We start from the raw sequence: 7423 nt of genomic DNA on the forward strand, positions 1-7423 counted from the left end.
GTAGAGGTCACAGAAAAAAATCAATGTGGGGGCTAACATTGAAGTTAACCCTACAGAGGAATGTCAAGCCACTATCTCTGAAATTGATAAGGTTGTTGAGGAAAAGATAGAGAGATGTAGAGGAAGAAGAAACAGAAAAGTTGGGTGAGGAAGAAGAAGTGGTTGAAAGAAAAGAAAAAAAATAGAAAATGTGCAAAAATAAAGAAGAAAATAAAAAGAAAGAAAAAGAGAAAGTTGAGGGAAAAGAAGAGTGAGTAGAAGAAGATGAAAGCAAAGAAGTAAAGATCACATGAAAAGCCCCTTCCTCATCAAAACAAGTATCATAGGGATGAAAAGAAATTTAAGTGCTTTAAGGAAACCTTCAAAAAATGGGAGATTAAAGTTCCTACGATTGAGAGATGGAAACAGGTGCTTGGTGTTCTCAACTTTTTGAAGAAATTCAGCAGAAAGAAGAAAAAGAAAACAATATCAAGCAAGGGGAGTATCTTTCTGTTTTTATCTTTCCGTTTTTATTTTTCTGTTTTTATTTTTCTGTCTTTATTAAAAAAAATGAAAATAAAAAAATAAAAAAATAAAATAATATCTTTTTCTGTTTTTATCTTTTTGTTTTTATTCTTTATCTTTCTAAAAAAACACGAAAAAAAATATCTTTTTCTATTTTTATTTTTCTGTTTTTATCTTTTTGTTTTTTTTAAATAATAATAATAATAATAATATATCTTTTTCTGTTTTTATTCTTCTTCTTATTCTTCTCCTTATTCGTCTCTTTATTATTTTCCTTACTGTCCTTATTCTTCTCCTCATCTTTCTATCTTTCTATCTATTTTTCTTTCTGTCTTTTTATTTTATCTTTCTATCTTGTTATTAAAACAAACAAAAATAAATAATATATATATATATATATATATATATATTTTGGGCTAATTGTGTGCTCTAATGCAATGTTCTTTAGTATGTGCAGGATAAAATTTGTACTAGGAGCACAAGATCATCACGAGGCATATAAGGAAGGAGAATTGGTTCACCAACACCCTGATGTGAAAAGTGACAAACCCAAACCTGGCACACCAAGTGAAATTCAAGAATAGGTTATGGGTTGTAAAGACTATCAAAGCAAACAAAGCTCTCAAAGTTGGTGACAAGGAAATTTCTAAGATGTTGTTGCTTTCATGAAGGAAGGAAGAACACCAACATAAAAAAAAATAATTCAACACCTACTGATGGGTGTTTGGGCTTTACCGAGTCAAGCTAATGACATTAAAAGAGTGCTTGCTGGGAGGCAACCCAGTTTCTAAATTTTCTTTTTAATTGAATTATTTATGTGGTGTGAATTTGTTTTTTTTTTCTTTTCTTGTTTGATTTTTTTTTAAGGTTAAATGTTGCTTCTGATGGCAGTAATGATAACATCTACTAATGGATGCTTCTACAACATTTACTGATGGATGTTGCTATGAAAGAGGACGGTGAATAGACATTTACTGATGCTACCGATAGATGTCACTGACAGCATTTACTGATGAATGCCACTAGGATAGCATCTACTGAGGGATGCTAGAAGATTTAGGTATCTACTGAAGGATACCAGGAAGGTACACCAACTGATGGGTGTTGGTAAGGATTGCACTTACTGATGGGTGCTAGAAAGATTTTGGGTCTGGCTCGTGACGTTAAACAAGCGCTACCTGGGAGGCAACCTAGTTTTCTAAACTTATCTTTTTAATATTTGCTTCTGTTTTTAGAATAAGTGTTTATGTACTTGGTTTAAAACTTATATCTGATGCAATGGGTTAATGATGATTTGATGAGTGTGCTTGGTGATGCTTTTATATTGATTGACGTTGAGATGATATATGAGATGCTATATATAGGTGGTTGTTCACAATATGTGTGAACAGATGCATGATAACATGATTGTGATTGTGATACTGGTAGGATGTGTGTCTATGTATTGGAACTTGAAAGTACCATATGTGAGGTTTTGAACTCCAGAGTTTTTGATTGAATGATTATTATTACTTTGAAAAGCATGAATGACTTTGCCCAAGTTTCTATGATTAAATCACTTGCTTGCATGTGTCATATGATCAAGGTCATCTTTGTTTAGCCCTTTCTTAGCCAATGCAAAAATTTTCGCCCCAACTAAAAAGAGCACAATGTGTTCTACCTTTTTTGAACCTAAGCCTTAAACAATATGAGAAAACCCTTTTGCAAATCTTTACCTTGAGTTAGGTTGAGAATTATTGTGTGGTATTAATAAAGGTTCAAGTTTGGGGCTGTTGGGAAAGTTGAAAAAAGAAAAGATAAGCATTGAGCTAATGTGTAGAGCAAAACATGAAAAAGATGAAAAAAAGATAGAAAAGATAGAAAAGATAGAATGAAAGAAAGATAAGCTCAATGCAAAAAGGCAAAAGTTGGGTGATAATGGTCTAAAAACCGTTATTTTCATACTTAAAATTAATATTAAAACACATTATTTTATGGCTTAGAATCAGGTTAAAATTAAGTAATACACTTCATTGAGTCTTGTGAGAGCCAAAAGTTGGTTTTAGAGATATTATGCTTGTTTTTACATTGTTTTGTAGGGTTTTAAGGTGAATTGAAGATGAAAGTGAAGTAAGACTTAGACCCATGAAAGAAGGAGAAAAATGATGAAAAGAAGGGTCAAGTGAACCGCTGAGTGCCAGAATGGACTGCTGAGCGTCCAGAGCGATTAGAGGAAAACCGCTCAGTGGCAAAATTGACCGCTGAGCGGTCAAAGTGGGTAGAGGGAAACTGTTGAGCGGTGAACTTAGGCGCCTGAGCGGTTGTCTGTTTTTATTAACTAGATTCTGTAATCTTTCTGTTATCTTTTTGGGCCTATATATAGCCTCAGTGCGAATCAAAACACATTCTTTTGGTAGAGACAAACGTCCAGAGCTATTCCACACACCTTGGAGGAGGTTCCTTGGATGCTTAGGCTCCAATCTACCAAGTTTCAGGTTATTTCTTCCATTCTTTCATTATATTTCATCTAGATTCACCATGATTATGGTGAACTAAAACCCAAGGTTGTTGGGGGAACAATGTAATCTTTTGAAACTCTCATATATCCAAATTCTTATTTATTTTATATGCTTGCATATGCTTGATTTATCAATTGTTGGGTTCTTCACCTTTGCTTAATGCTTCTATCGTTTAACTCATTCGGTAAATGTTGTTTGTCTTTATTGATACGGGGACATACAATAATGTCATGAACTAGTGTTGAATTCCTTGATTATGCTAATACCGCCTAGGGATAGGGGTAGGACGATCAATTGTATTTTGCTTCTGTTTATCATGCATTATTAATTACTAGGGGAGGTTAGGGATAGCAAGCTAGTAATTAGTAATAGACTCTTTTCTCCAAGGGATTGGGTTAAGGGTAGACTAAGAAAGTTTGCATGACAATATGATAAATAAGATAATTAAATAAGAAGAGTAGATATATGAGGGTGGATAAGATGAAATTGTAAACCCCAACAACTCCATTCATCCATAGTTTCTTAAAGCCAATTGAATCATTGCATTTGCATGTTTATTTTTGTTCTTTGCATACACACCTCAATTTAATTATTTTCTTAAGTTTTACGCAATTTGTTTACATGAAAAGTAAGGCCTAAGAGTCCTTTGGGAAACGATACTTGGACTTACCCATTTATATTACTTGATAACGATCTGGTACACTTGTTAGGGACTTAACATTGGGAATGAGTGAGATTGGTTTGTTTAAAGAGAGTTTGTGCTTGAATGACTCAAGGATTTTGTGATCCAGAAAAACCAATTTTCATCTTAGCCCAACCACGTTACAAGCCATAGAAAGTCCTTGTGATGATAACTTGCGTGTGAGTATGATTGATTGTGGTTAAATGAAAGGCAAAGTTAATTTGTGTAACATTGTGATAGTAGAGAGAATGAGTCACCTCAATATACACTTGTGTGCTTGAGTGAAACACTTTTCTTCGTGAGGAGTAATTCCAGTTATACACGATTTCATCTGTGCTTGGTTAATTGGTCATTCATGATAATAACATCTGTTGGAAAGATTGTGATAATGTGAACACCATATTGAGTTTAATGGAAGTAATGCATCTATNCATCTTGACTGATATTTATATGATGAGCTGAGAGTGATTACTTGTCCTGGAAGAAAGAGTTTTAGAAAGTATTAATCCATTGTATTGATTGTTTGAAAACTGAGTTACATCTTGTTTGCTTGAGGACAAGCAAAATTCTAAGTTTGGGGCTGTGATAACGGTTGAAAAATCATTATTTTCACACTTAATTTTGATATTAAATCACACCCTTTATGGCTTAGAATTAGCTTAAAATCATGCATTTTTCTTAAGTTAGAGAACAAGAGAGTCAAAGTTGGTTTTCTTGGTTTTATGCTTGGTTTCCCTTGATTTTGTAGGTTTTTGGAATGAATTGAAAGAAAGGTTGAAGTATCAAAGAGTTGCAGTGTAGAAAAGTCAACCAGAATGTAGAAAAATCAACTAGTCAATCAGAAAAGTCAACCAGTCAACTGGAAAAGTCAACCAGTTGACCAGAATGCTGAAAAGTTGACCAGAGCGCTGTTTTTCTGCTACAGTGAGCACTGAGCGTCAGGCCAGCACTGAGCGGTGGTGTTGAGCGCCAGTTCTTCCCGGTTTTCACCGTTGAGTGCCAGAACTGACCGTTGGGCATCTTGCGACTCCACCGCTGAGCGCCTAAATGATGGGCCTGGGCAAAAATTCTGTTATTTTTCTGGCCTATAAATAGACCCAGTGCGATTGCTAGGTTAATCTTTTGGCAAGCAGAGACATCCAGAGCACTTCTACACCCCTTAGAGACAATTTCTTGGTTCCTTAGGCTCCTAGTTATCAAATCTAGGGTTTACTCTTTCATCTTTTTCATTAATTCCATCTAGTTTAACCATGCCTATGGTGAACTAAACCCTTCGTTGTTGGGGAACAATGTAATCCTTTTTAAACTCTCTTATATTGAAACTCTTATTTTATTCACATGCTTGTATTATCAATTCTTGGGTTTCTTATCTATGATTAATGCTCTTATCGTTTGACTCATTCGGTAAGAAGATATTTGCCTTTGTCGATACGGAGACGTACGGGGAAGTCATGAACTGATAGGAATTCCCTTGATTAAGCAATACTGCCCAAAGATAGGGGTAGGACAATCAATTGTTTTTGCTTTTGTAATTAATTACATTGGTAATTACTTAGGGAGACTAGAGATGGTAAACTAGTAATTAGTGGTAGGCTCTTTTCGCCGAGAGATCAGGTTTAGGGTAGGCTAAGAAAGTTTGCATGGCAATTTATAATAAAGCGAATTTAATAAGAAAAGTAGAAATAAGAGAGTGGATAGTGATGAAATTGTAAACCCCAACAACTACATTCATTCATATCTTTTCTTTGTCAATTGATTCACTTACATTTGCATGCTTATTTTTGTTTTGCATTCAAGTACAAAATTATTTCTTTTCAAGTCTTATGAGATCAATTTACATGAAAGATAAGGCCTAAGAATCCTTTGGGAGAACGATACTCAGTCTTACCGTTTATATTACTTGATAACGATCTGGTACACTTGCTAGGGGCTTAACAAATGGGCAGAAGTTATGCAGAGAGAAATCAAAGCCCTGCAAGACAATGATACATGGTATTTGACACAACTACCTCCAGGAAAGACCCCCATAAGTTGTAAATGGGTGTATAAAACCAAATATAAGGCTGATGGAATAAATTACCTGGACACCTTTTTTCTTGTGGCCAAGCTCACTACTGTTAGATTGCTTATTGCCCTTACAACCTCAAATAACTGGTTTCTACATGAACTTGATGTAGACATTGCCTTCCTACATGGGGACCTAAATGAAGAGGTTTACATAGAGCCACTGCCTGATCTTGGTGTCCATGAAAAAGGGTCAGGTTTGCAGGCTAACCAAGTCTGTATATGGGCTGAAATAAGCCAGTAGGCAGTGGTTTGAAAAATTATCTTCTTTTCTCATCTCTGTTGATTATGCTCAATTTAAATCTGATCACTCATTGTTTATCAAAAGAACACCTACAGGTTTTACTGCTCTACTTATGTATGTTGATGATATTGTGTTGGCAGGAAACTCCATGGTAGAAATCAATTACATAAAGGATCTTTTGCACAAAAAGTTTCAAATAAAGAATCTAGGAGAACTCAAATACTTCATAGGGTTGGAAGTGGTCAGATCTAAAAAGGGGATTCATTTATGCCAAAGAAAGTATGCCTTGGACATCCTTAAGGAAACAGGAATGCTGGGGTACAAGCCATGCTCTACCCCCTTCTTGAGTGACACAAGTTCGCTATATAAGATGGACAACTACCTAGATGATCCTGGTTCCTACGGAAGATTGATAGGGAAATTGCTCTATTTCACCAATACCAGACCCGATTTGTGTTTTTCCATTAATCTACTTAGTCAATTCATGCAATCTCCCACTAACTATCATTATCGGGATGTTCAACATGTCCTCAAGTATATAAAATCTAAGCCTTCGGAAGGATTATTCTTTGTCGCTGACTCTCCAATACACCTAAAAGCCTTTAGCGACTCAAATTGGGCAACGTGCCCGAATACTGGAAGATCTACTACGGGATTTTGTGTTTTCCTTGGATCATCTCTCATTTCGTGGAAATCTAAGAAGTAGAGAACTGAATCCATATCCTCCACTAAAGCGGAATATCGCGCTTTAGCAGCAACTATATGTGAAATAGAGTGGATTCACTATCTCCTAGAGGACGTTCAAATACAAGAAGCAGGGACCCCGACTCTATATTGCGACAATAAGTTAGCAAGACACATAACTCATAACTAGAGCTTTCACGAACGGACCAAGCACATAGAGCTTGATTGCCATGTTGTTCGTGAAAAAATACAGGCAAATCTTCTGCGTCTTCTTCCTGTCCGATCCGATGAACAGATGGCCGGCATCTTCACCAAGCTTCCCCATCGTGTTAGGTTCAGATCTATAGTTCTCAAGCTTGGCTTGGTGAGTATACACCATCCAACTTGAGGGGAGACTATTGAGATTGAATCTACTAGTTAGACTACTATCAAAAGGACAATAATCAAACTTTTATTTGTTGGGTTTTCCTTGTTGTGTTGGTTATACCCGTGTTCCCCAAAGAACTCTATAAATAGAGTTCTCCCTATCTCTTTTTGTAAGAAAAATATAATGAAAAATTCACTGTTATAGAAATAAACAAAGACAACGTTTTTCTTACCTTTCTCGTTGTCCTCACCAAGATCGCCTTTTTCTTCTCTCTCAACTGTCGTGCTCTAAAGGCTGGAGAGAGCTTCGCTCCACTTCTCTCTCTAACATCTAGAAGAAGCTTCGAGCTCCTTCTCTCTATTGCATAGGTGGAAAGTTGT

Source organism: Vigna radiata, chromosome 1, assembly GCF_000741045.1.
Source record: "Vigna radiata var. radiata cultivar VC1973A chromosome 1, Vradiata_ver6, whole genome shotgun sequence".
NCBI classification, from domain to species: domain Eukaryota; kingdom Viridiplantae; phylum Streptophyta; class Magnoliopsida; order Fabales; family Fabaceae; genus Vigna; species Vigna radiata.